This window comes from Lolium rigidum, chromosome 5 (genome assembly GCF_022539505.1).
Source record: "Lolium rigidum isolate FL_2022 chromosome 5, APGP_CSIRO_Lrig_0.1, whole genome shotgun sequence".
Taxonomy (NCBI): domain Eukaryota; kingdom Viridiplantae; phylum Streptophyta; class Magnoliopsida; order Poales; family Poaceae; genus Lolium; species Lolium rigidum.
This window is the reverse complement of record NC_061512.1, coordinates 43,901,065-43,914,175: the sequence shown is the minus strand read 5'-3', so window position 1 is coordinate 43,914,175 and position 13,111 is coordinate 43,901,065.

Here is a 13,111-nt window from a genome sequence, read left to right as displayed (position 1 = left end):
ACATGTTGAAATAAGTAAAGCAAATGCAAGTAACTAATTTTTTTTGTGTTTTTGATATAGAGTGCAAGACAGTAAATAAAGTAAAACTAGCAACTAATTTTTTTGTATTTTGATATAATGCAGCAAACAAAGTAGTAACTAAAGTAAAGCAAGACAAAAACAAAGTAAAGAGATTGGATTGTGGAGACTCCCCTTGCAGCGTGTCTTGATCTCCCCGGCAACGGCGCCAGAAAAAGAGCTTGATACGCGTACAGCACGCGTCCGTTGGGAACCCCAAGAGGAAGGTGTGATGCGTACAGCAACAAGTTTTCCCTCAGAAAGAAACCAAGGTTTATCGAACCAGGAGGAGCCAAGAAGCACGTTGAAGGTTGATGGCGGCGGGATGTAGTGCGGCGCAACACCGGGGATTCCGGCGCCAACGTGGAACCCGCACAACACAACCAAAGTACTTTGCCCCAACGAAACGAGTGAGGTTGTCAATCTCACCGGCTTGTCGTAACAAAGGATTAGATGTATAGTGTGGATGATGATTGTTTGCAAAGAACAATGAAGAACAATAGCGATAGATTGTATTCGATGTAAAAGAATGGACCGGGGTCCACAGTTCACTAGAGGTGTCTCTCCCATAAGATAAATAGCATGTTGGGTGAACAAATTACGGTCGGGCAATTGACAAATAAAGAGAGCATGACAATGCACATACATGATATGATGAATATTGTGAGATTTAATTGGGCATTACGACAAAGTACATAGACCGCTATCCAGCATGCATCTATGCCTAAAAAGTCCACCTTCAGGTTATCATCCGAACCCCTTCCAGTATTAAGTTGCAAAACAACAGACAATTGCATTAAGTATAGTGCGTAATGTAATCAATAACTACATCCTCGGACATAGCATCAATGTTTTATCCCTAGTGGCAACAGCACATCCACAACCTTAGAACTTTCTGTCACTGTCCCAGATTTAATGGAGGCATGAACCCATTATCGAGCATAAGTACTCCCTCTTGGAGTTAAGAGTAAAAACTTGGCCAGAGCCTCTACTAATAACGGAGAGCATGCAAGATCATAAAAAACACATGGATAATAGATTGATAATCAACATAACATAGTATTCTCTATCCATCGGATCCCGACAAACACAACATATAGAATTACAGATAGATGATCTTGATCATGTTAGGCAGCTCACAAGATCCGACAATGAAGCACATGAGGAGAAGACGACCATCTAGCTACTGTTATGGACCCATAGTCCAGGGGTGAACTACTCACTCATCACTCCGGAGGCGACCATGGCGGTGAAGAGTCCTCCGGGAGATGATTCCCTCTCCGGCGAGGTGCCGGAGGTGATCTCCGAATCCCCCGAGATGGGATTGGCGGCGGCGGCGTCTCCGGAAGGTTTTCCGTATCGTGGCTCTCGGTACCGGGGGTTTCGCGACGAAGGCTTTAAGTAGGCGGAAGGGCAACGCGGGGGCCACACGAGGGCCCCACACGCCGGGCCGCGCGGCCAAGGGCCGAGCCGCGCCGCCCTGTTGTGTCGGCGCCTCGTGGCCCCACTTCCTTCCCTCGGTCTTCCGGAAGCTTCGTGCAAAAATAGGACCCCGGGCGTTGATTTCGTCCAATTCCGAGAATATTTCCTTTGTAGGATTTCGAAACCAAAAACAGCAGAAAACAAGAACTGGCTCTTCGGCATCTCGTTAATAGGTTAGTGCCGGAAAATGCATAAATACGACATATAATGTGTATAAAACATGTAGATATCATCAATAATGTGGCATGGAACATAAGAAATTATCGATACGTCGGAGACGTATCAGCGTTTCAAAGGTTCAAAGAAGGCAACCTTCGGTTTTCCTAAGCCGTCGGCAAAGTCAGTTGACACGTGGCACTGGCGTCCCACTGGATGGCGGCCGTCTAACGGCGTAACGGCGTTACACGTACTAGGACAATGGAACCCCCGTTCAGGTTATTTCCATGCAATAACTTTTCCATCAAACCCGTCCTCGGACCACTTACCATGCAAAAACTTCGACTTGGAACAATTGCCATGGTAAAAACAGTTCTTCTTAATTTTGTAGTGATGATGCTTTTGCAGGAGGACCTCGATAACTGTGGGTGAAAGGACACGGATGTGGAATAAAACTAGCGTTTATTTTGTCAAGCCCAAAGCCTATATACTATGGTTCACCTATGTGCACAAACTACTTATGCTAAGCAATACAAGCAACTATGTGATAGCAAGATATATAACTTCAAGCATGATGGCTATCACAAAGTAAAGTGCAAAAGTAAAGAGGTCGGGTATAGAGATAACCGAGGCACGCGAGAGACGATAATTTATCCCCAAGTTCACACTCTTGTGAGTGCTAATCTCCGTTGGAGAGGTGCGGTGGCTTACTGCTCCCAAACGCAACAAGAGGCCTCACCTTAAGGTGTGGTTGCTCGATGCACACCAACGCCACAAAGGCCTCACCCCAAGATGTGGTAGTCACACCACACACCGAGCGCCATGAATGCCTCACCTTATTCTCCGGAGACCCTCGCCACAGAGGCCTAGGTCACGATTCCAGTAAGGGATTTCCTTCGTGGCGAAAATTGGGTCTTACACAAAGGTTGATGCACACATCCACAACTTAATTGGAGGCTCCCAACAAATCACCACAAAGGTCTAAAACACATCTAGGCTTCCAAGAACCCAAGAGTAACAAGCTCCTCACTTTAACTTCCACAAATAACTGTGGAAAGCTCAAAACGATGTACCAAATGCAATGGCAAATCCTTCACTCCCAAATTTCACCAAAGCTACAAAAACTTGTGGGCAAAGAAGAGAGGAAGAACAAAGGAAATCCACAAAGAACTCCAAGATCAAGATCTAGAGGATTCCAATGACAAAGAGATGGATTTGATTGGTAGAAATGTAGATCAAGATCTCCTCTTACTATTCACTCAAAAAAATTCAAGAAGCATGGAAGGAATAGAGGGATAGGTAAAGATCTCAAGGTCAACAATGGTGGAGAGCTAAAGGAGGAAGAAGAAATGGGGAGAGAGAGGAGGAAGAAAGTCTTTAAAAGGGGTCTCAAATTTCTGCCCGTTGGGGCCAAAATCGCGACTGGCCGACAGTGCCAGCCTGGTGCCACCGGCAGTGCAGGCATGCTCCCAGCGCCAGTGCCACCCTGCTCCCGGCGGCAGTTCCAGCCTTCCTGTTTTTACCCAAACACCCGATACAAAAACATTAAACACGTTTGAGTCCGGACTCTGAATTCGATGATCTTGGGCTCGTCAAAATCACAACAACAAGCTCTACAACAATATGCATAGAAACATCACAGTTCGGCATGGGAGTATATAAAAAACGGAATAAAGGTTTACCTATCTATAAAAGACAAACTGATAAAACCTCCAATATGGAAAATGCAACAACTTGACTTAGGAAACTCAGATTTAGGTGAAACCAATTTTGTTTTAAATAGGGTGACAAGAGCTACCCCAAAAAGATTGAACAACTTAGGAACAAGTGGGGTAGATTTTTCTATGGATTTTAGAGTGAAACCTCTCAACACTAAGAATCGAGAAAAACTCCAATATCGAAAACGCAACAAGTGAGTCATGCGGAATCCGTTTTCGATGAACTAGAGCTTGATACGGAAATAACCACAAGCTCTAAATCATCACATGGATAAGATCCAAATAAAAACTAAGAAAGATGATGCAAGATTTCAAAAGTTTGAGCTCTCTCCGAACAATACGATCAAGTTACTCACTTGAGAGCTGTCTTGATAGTACGTGAACTAACCTATAAACCGGTCTCCCAACTAAACCACGAGGCCGGCAAGAAAAAAACCTATCAAGATCAAACCTTAACCTTGTGCTTTCCACTTGAGCTCGATGGTGATGATCATGACCGCAACAAGGTGGAATGCCTTTCTTGATTGTGTTTGCTTAGTGAAGTCTTGAGGATTTATCCCCATACTCCACTATGGGAGAGATTTTTGTTCAGTGCATCTTCACATATCCATGATCACCATACGGATGGCAAGCTTCAAGCATATGATCTCTTCGAGTTGGATCATCTTGCACTTGCACACATTTCTTCTTTCTTCATCATGTTGATGTGTTGAAGTTAAACTTGAGGGCTCACTTCATCTTCATCTTCAAGACATACTTGACACTTGATGTTCTTCATCAATTTATTATTATTTCAATCTTGAAGCCAACATATGGTTCAAGTATTTCCTATGGACAAATCCTACAATATAACTCAATGCAAGCATTAGTCCATCGGTATTGTCATCCATTACCAAAACCACACATGGGGGCTCCATGCACTTTCAATCTCCCCCATTTTGGTAATTGATGAAAATCTCTTTGAGAGGGTTTATATAAGGAATTTAAGTAACAAACAAGTTTAATACATAGAGGAAACTCTTGAATAATATAAGCACATGTGAATGAACTTGAATTTCATTGCATACATTGGAACTCAAAGCCTAGTGTATTTTCTCTAAATATTCAACTATGCAAAGCAACAAGATGCAATATTGTAAGAAAGGCACATGCTTAAGCACAAAGCAAAGACATAACCAAATTTCCTTACACAATCCAAACTTCTCCCCCATTGGCACCAATCCCCCATAGTATACCGTGTGCATTTCTCATAATTTGGGTGGAATCAAATGCATGTATCCAATGACGAATATGTCGGAGATATGCCCAAGAGGAAATAATAAAATGATTATTATTATATCTTTGCGTTTATGATAAGTTTTTACATCCCATGCCATAATAGTATTAACCGGAAACAATAGTACTTTTATGTTTTGTAAACATAAAAGAGTCCCTAGTAAGCATCTTGTTAAAATAGCTTGTTGATTAATAGATGATAATAGTTTCATGATCATGAACATTGGATGTTATTAATAAAAAGATCATATCAATAAGTGAATGATGTGATGGACACACATCCATAGTAAGCATAGCATATGATCAAGTCATTTAGTTCGTTTTGCTACAAGCTTTAAGATACATAGTAACGTAATCCTTCGACCATGAGATCATATTAATCACATACACAGGATGGATACTTTGATGACATCAAACGCTACTTCGTAAATAGGTAGTTATAAAAGTGGAATTAAGTATTCGAAAAGTATAGGTTGAAGCGCGTGGATCCATAGTGAGATTTGTCCATCCAAATGACAGATAGATATACTCTGGGCCCTCTCGGTGGAATGCCATCCAATTAGCTTGCAATCATGTGACTAGTTAACAAGGGATGTCATATCACGGTACGAGCAAAGAGTACTTATTGGTGACGAGGTTGAACTAGGTATAGAGATACCGACGATCAAACCTCAGATAAGTAAAGTATCACACGACAAAGGGAATCAGTATCGTATGTTAATGGTTCTTTCAATCACGAAGTCATCGTTGAATATGTGGGAGATATTATGGATCTCCAGGTCCAGCTATTAGTTATTTATCAGAGAAGTGTCTCGATCATGTCCGCATAGTTCACGAACCGTAGGGTGACACACTTAAGGTTTTTATGTCGTTTTAAGTATATATGGAATATGGAATGGAGTTCGAATATTGTTCGGAGTCTCGGATGGGATCCAGTACATCACGAGGAGTTCCGGAATGGTTCGGAGAATAAGATTCATATATGGGAAGTCATATTCGAAGTTTGGGAATGCTCCGGTGCATTTATGGAAGGTTCTAGAAGGTTCTAGAATCATCCGGAATAATTCACTATGGCAGGTGGAGTCCCGGATGAACTCCACCAGCCCTAGCGGGCGCACCAAGTGGGAAGGTGGAGTCCATGGTGGAATCCACCACCTTGGCCGGCCCAAGCACAAGGAAAGGGAGAAATCCCACCTTGACTAGGTTTCCCTATAAGGTGGGTTTTGCAATTGGCCTCATATGAGGATTTTGACGGAACCATAGGGTTTTCCACCTATATAAAGAGGAGGAGAGGGGAGGGGGCCGACCACCAAGCTAGCCGCACCACCCAGGGCACCCAAGGCCGGCATCCCAAGAACCCCCTCTCCCAAACCCTAGCACCACCCCTCCTCCATATATCTCTTGCACGGCGACGGCGAAGTCCTGCCAGAGGTTTCCACCACCACCGTCACCCATGTCGTCGCGCTGGTGGGATTTCGAGGAGGATCTACTACTTCTGCTGCCTGTTGGAACGGGGAGAAGGACGTCTTCATCATCACTGTACGTGTGACTGAGTGTGGAGGTGCTGCTCGATTGCGACACCGTCAAGATCTTCATCTCGCTCATGAGAGCGGCAAGTGATCGACTACATCATCCTGAGATTTATCTCGTTAATGCTTAGCGATCTTCGAGGGTATGTTGATCTTCACCTTGTTGCTACCATCTACTAAATTAGATCTTCGCTTGTTATTCGTGCTTGCGGTAGGAATTTTTTGTTTTCTATGCTACGTATCCCTACAGAATAGTCGGAAGGAATCACACTCTAGCGGGGATCAAAGATTGCAAAAAGATAAAAAAGTCAAGAAGCTTCAACAAATGAAGCAAGCAATCACAAGAACCACAAAAAAGATACCAAAACAAAGATAGATATTATGATAAGATCAAGAAGATTGTTCTAAATAATATGTGGAAGCTTCCCAAGGTTTGTGAACAGAATAGACAACATAAATTGGAATATGGGTGCATAAACATGGAATCATCACTCCCATAATATCATTAAAAGAAAAAGATACCAAGTGAAATAAACTCTTATGATCAATGCATAAATTTACTTTAAGTAACATGAGGAAGCTCTCCGAGGTACATGCATAAATTAAGATGTTGCATTTGAATACAATATGTATAACATGGAATCCTCACTCCCTCATTACCATTTAAAACACAAACATTTGCAATAGAACATAGATAGAAAATTAAGCTTAACACTTGCAACAAACAAATGGTTGAGCAACAAGTAAGAGGCACCATAATAAAAAGGCTCAACCAAAAGGATATGTGATAGGCATGGCAAAGCAAATTATAAGACTAATACAAGGATGAGAAAAAAGTTTCATCATATTCTTCAACGAATTATATTTCTTAGCATGACTAATCAACACACAACAAATAAATAAGATATCAAATGGAGATGTATCATCTCTTATGTGTATAAGTTTCTATAAGTGGACAATATCACGAAGATGTTTATTCACAAAGAAACATGTACACACAAAATCGATGCACAAGAAATATAAAATGATATCCAAGACGAAGTCATGCAATATACCAATAAGAATTTTTTGCTTAATAGCATGGCCAAAGGCTCAATTTTATCTTATTGTACATTTATGAACTTCAACCACAAACACATAAAATACATCACAAATATCAACAAGGGATAGAAGATAGTTGGGATTCTTTGAGAAAGAAAACAAGTATCACAAACTAGGATACCAAAATAAATAACTAAAATTGCACTTTCATCAATATTGCACATGTGAGAGGCTTGAGGAATTGATATGCAGTAAAATTGCTAGATAGGCACAGTCGGGATGGATGAATCCTGAGCATGATTTTATATACTTCCCAACATATGTGCTTATCTCAATATACTCACATTTGTAATAAAGAGGTCTTTTTTTTTTTGCAAGAATCCTAATATTTGAAAATAAATAGATTCATGCCAAGATGCAACCACACGATTGGATGCTAGAAGAATATGCATGAGAAGATACTTGTTACCGAGATAGCATTGGTGTGGATGTAGTAGATATGAGTTCGTTGATAATCCTAGCTTGCCTCAAATTACCATTGAGTTACCACTTCTTCCTAAGAGTGAGACAAGCATCCAATGCATCTCCATTGTACCTAACACAAAGGTAAGTACAATATGGTCCCAAAATAATTAGGTCAGAAGTAGTTAGGCATACTACAACGTACATATAGAACAAACTCCACATAACTATGTACATATAGATATGAAATTGAATTTCATGCACATCTTAGTCAAATACGATTTGATGTAGTTTAGCCTATATAAAGTAACACATGCCCTAAGATATACATATATTAAATATGCATCCACAATAATTTTAAGAACCAAAGGAATGTAAAATTTGGATAAAACACCAGTTAAATCAAGAAACAATGATTATCCAAATTATATCAAAGAATCAAGTTAACAAAAGATTGACTCTAAAGACTTATCTCATTGTAAGAAGCTAATTAATACAAAAACCAAAGGAATGGGATAGCCAAATCCCAAGAGAGTAAGATACCAACAAATAAACCAAACCCTCAATATTTTTTATGATAGCACAAAGTACCAAAAAGAAAAGGTTGTCTCCCTCAAAACCAAATTCTTTATAATGATCAAGAGATGTTAAGCATTCTAACAAATATAGGAGAGCTCCCCCAAGATTACTGCATTATCTAGGATTTTTCATATGAATACAAAATGCACAAAACTAGGATCATCATGCTACCTATAACTACTAAAAATGCTAAGAAATTTCAAATAGAAAAATTAGATCCATAATATGAAAGGAAGACACATGGAAGTCAAATCACAACAAATTCATGGAAATAAATAAGGCAATTAAACACAAGAGCCAATGTAAATATGATCAATAAATATCTACCTCATAACAGATTGCCAATTCTCCTAGGACAAGAGGTGTTAGGAAATATTTCATGGTGATAGTTTGTAAGTATACCTAAGATCATATTTACAACAAATAAAGCATATGGTAAAAGATAAGAGTTAACCATCATTCAAACAGAGTTTATTGATAGCTTCAATTAGTCATACCAACATGCAAATCAATTAATAGCATAATTTGAAGCACATGGTTTCCCAAAAGTGTATTGAGGGACACGTTGTGAAAAACCATGCCAAGAAAAACTCTCACAAATAAAATACAAAAATATATTGGCAATGAAGCCATTAAACAAATTGTAACTTCTTTGAGCATACATATGCCACATAGGAGAGATATAATTTACAATATCAATTCTATGTGACACAAACTCAAAAGTTCACATTTTCTAGGCTTGCAATATGCACAAAGCTTATTACTCCCCCATAATGTGATAAGGAATTTATTTTCACAAGAGGCAAATAAAATCCAACAAGATATAATTAATGGACATTAGAATTTAAATTTCTCATGAGGATGACATACCACATATAGACTAGATAATCTTGCAATATCAATTCTAAGTTATATTGCTCATGAACACACATTGTTAGGATTATGAAATTCCCAAAGGCATATCACTCCCCATAATGGGATAGTCAATTAATCACTCATAAGAGCCATATAAGATATGCAAAAAGGCTCCAACACAAACACAAATACATGGTGTGCAAACCAACATAAATAGACTTTATTTCTCAACATAAGCAAGAAGGAAGCACAACATATACAAACACATGAAAAGGGGTGAGTAATGATCAATATAAATGAGTTGAGCACATGTTACCCCAAGGAGGGATATTGGATATATGATAGAAGCAAGATAAACAAAAAATTGGCTTGCGATAATATAAATGATGAAGGTCCCTTAATACTTCATGATGTAACCAAGTCTTCAATGCCCTCCAACAACCACATACTGATCAAGTTTTGGCTTGTTGGTCCCCAACAAAGTTGGCTCCTAAGAGGTTAATCCCAATAGGCTTGACAACCCAAATGGTTCTTTTCTTGACACCACTTTGAGCACCAACATATTTGGAAAACACATTGCCACCCTCATCCTTTGAAGAGAATAAACATCATCAATGATGAAAAGGTTGGATGAGGTACCAATAGTGCAAAGGGAGGAGATGTGGCCCATTTCACGTCATATGTAGCACACACTACAAGAAAATTTCTGATCCTCAACGTCAAATTTTCGTCAGGTATGGCCCCTTTTTCGTCGCCTATGGGCCTAACCCGACGATATGGGTTCTATGGTCAATACATCATCACGCAAAGGCCTACCACAGATTTTTCGGTCCGTCACGTTTGGGCGCCCTTTGGCCACGGAAAATCGGACCATTGCGGAAGAGGTTTCGGGAGGCCGTTGACTGATGACATCATGCAAACTAACACGTGGCAGACGCCGTTAACTCTCAGTTAACGCCGTTAACCAGCAGAAACCCCTTGGTACATGGTAGGCCCACACAAGGCCTGCCTCCGGCCCATTTAGTTTGCGGGCCGGGCTAGCTGACTTAGTTTGACCGGTCAACTATGTAACTGGGCTAGGCTAGTAGGTACGTGGGCCGGGCCTAACCTCTAAGGTTGACTGGTCAAAACTTCAATGGGCTGGACCACTAAGCACGTGGGCCGGGCCGAATGCCTTCGTTTGAGCGGTCAAAAGGACGAGTGGGCCGGCCCACACTGATCAGGTGGGCTAGGCCGGATGTCTTTGGTTGACCGGTCAATAATTAAATGTGTCGGCCCAATAGTCATGTGGGCCGGGCCGAATGTATTTGTTTGACCGGTCAACAAGCAAATCGGGCCGGCCGAGTAAGCATGTGGGCCGGGCCAAATGTCTTTGTTTGACCGGTCAACAAACAAACGGGCCGGCCCAATAAGTATGTGGGTTGGGCCGAAGGTTTTGTTTGACCGGTCAACAAGATAAACGGGCCGGCCTAATAAGCATGTGGGTCCCACTTTCCTGTTATTGGGCTGGCCCAGTTAGTAAGTGGGGTCCACCTTAAAGCAAGTGGGTTGGCCTAATAAGCATGTGGGCCCCCCAAAAAAAAGAAGGAAAAGATTCCATTGAGACAGTTATGAATTTGATTGAGTTTCCCTTACTTACTTTCCTGTTATTGGGCCAACACAGTTAGAAAGTGGGACCCACCTTAAAGCAAGTGGGCCATCCCAATAAGTAAGTGGGTCGGCTCTCAAAATAAAAGTGGGCCCCACTTACAGTAAGTGGTCCGGCCCATTAAGTGCTAGGGCATTGGTCGTACCTCCCATGTTTCCTTGACCATCTCGATGCCGAGCTTGCGGGAATATAGTGGGCCCATGTATAAACCCCTCGTATAACACCTCTTATGGCTCTATCTACCTTTGTAATAACTCCTTCATAGAGTTACAGGTTTGTATTCTCCATGGTTTAGCATGAATTGGCATATAGTAAAGTCTTGCTTTCAGTCTTCCTACTTCTTACATTAATATCAATTTTCACATGCAGACTGTACCTTGTGAACTTCGTCCAATGATAAACCAGATGTGTCCGCATGAAGGGTCTTCCAATATGCATGGCAATGACAAATTGATGGACACCTACACGGTCAATGAGGTGTACGTCTACAAAACGCAAGCCATCACATATTTATATGGACATGACTGGAGTAAGTTTGCTTTTGACTACGGTCTGAAGAAGGGCGGCGAGCTGAGGATCAGAAACTCAAAATGGCAGATATACGTAACTACTTAGAGAGTTAGAGAAACTTCCAAATATATAATATGTAACTTTTCTTGTACTCATATCCTTTGATAGCTGCATTCCAAATAGTTGTTCTAAACCATTCTCTCTGTTCTAACTAGCTGGGTATAACATGATCAAAGCTACAGATCCCCTGACGGAACAGGAACGGATGTCACTAAGGGCACCGACACCAGCACCGGCATCGGCTTCCTAGTCTCCTGCATCAGCACCGGTTCCTGTACCAGCCCCGTTTGCTGCATCTACCCAGCAGGCCCCTACATCAGCATCGGTTCTCGTAGAGGCCCCGTATACTACATCCGCCCGAGCAGGCTCCTCGCATCGGCACCGGTTCCTCTAGAGGCACCGTTTACTGCACCTTCCCAGCAGTCTCCTGCATCAGCACCAGCTCGTGTACCAGCCCAGGCTCCTGCACCTGCCCCAGCTAGATCACCGAGGTCTGAGCACATCGCAGTGGCCACCCGTGTGGTGACTAGGACGCATCTGAAGGCTATGTTCGTGAGTATATGACATCAGAACTGCTCGTATGTTGCTGTCTTTTATGCTCAAAGTATCACATGGTTCAGTGCATTAGTGCCAATGACTAATTTTTGGTGGTATCTCTTGCTTTGGATCAGAAATTGCCTAAAAGTATCTCCAAGAATCTCAATGCCGGCCGAAGGGGCAAGATAGCCCTCGTCATGAAGAGTGAGGGTCTCACCATGGAGGGCGGTACTCCGTCGGTCCAACGAGATGGCCTCTTGGCTGTTACTTCTAGGTGGAAAAAGTTCATTGACGGTGCCAAACTTCGCATTGGATCAAATTTGAAGGTCAAGATCTTTCGATGCCGCTGCGACATGCTGGTCATGAAGTTCGTGGTTGTCCCATGAGCCCTTAGCAAATGCATTTGTAGTTATAGTTATATAAGGTTCTTGATACATCCAAAACGTATCTACTTTCCCGAACACTTTTGCTATTGTTTTGCCTCTAATTTGTGTATTTTGGATGCAACTAACACGGACTAACGCTGTTTTCAGCAGAACTGTTCCGGTGTCTCGTTTTTGTGCAGAAATCCAACTTTCAGGAAAAACCTCGGAATTTATGCAGAAGGCCCTATTTTTCCAGAAGACTCACGGAGCCAGAAGGGCAAGTCAGATGGAGGCCCGAGGGCCCCACACCCTAGGGCGGCGCGGCCCAGGAGGGGGGCGCGCGGCCCTAGCGTGTGGCCTCCTCGGCCGGCCTCCGACGCCCTCCTTCGGACTACTTATCGCCTTCGACCTAAAAACGCACGGGGAGAAGTCGAAGTCGCCAGAAACCCTCCAGAACGCCGCCACATCGCGAAACTCCGTCTCGGGAGCCAAAAGTCTCCGTTCTGGCACTCCGCCGGGACGGGGAATTGGAGGAGATCATCGCCACCATCACCACCGACGCCTCTTCATCAACCAGCCATGTTTCCCCCATCCATGTGTGAGTAATTCCCCCGCTGTAGGCCGAAGGGGATGGTAGGGATTGGATGAGATTGGTCATGTAATAGTGTAAGATTGTTAGGGCATAGTGCCTAGTGTCCGTAATTGGTACTTTGATGATATTGTTGCAACTTGTTATGCTTAATGCTTGTCACTAGGGCCCGAGTGCCATGATCTCAGATCTGAACATGTTATTGTTTCATCATGATATTCATTGTTTATGGTCTTACCTGCAAGTTG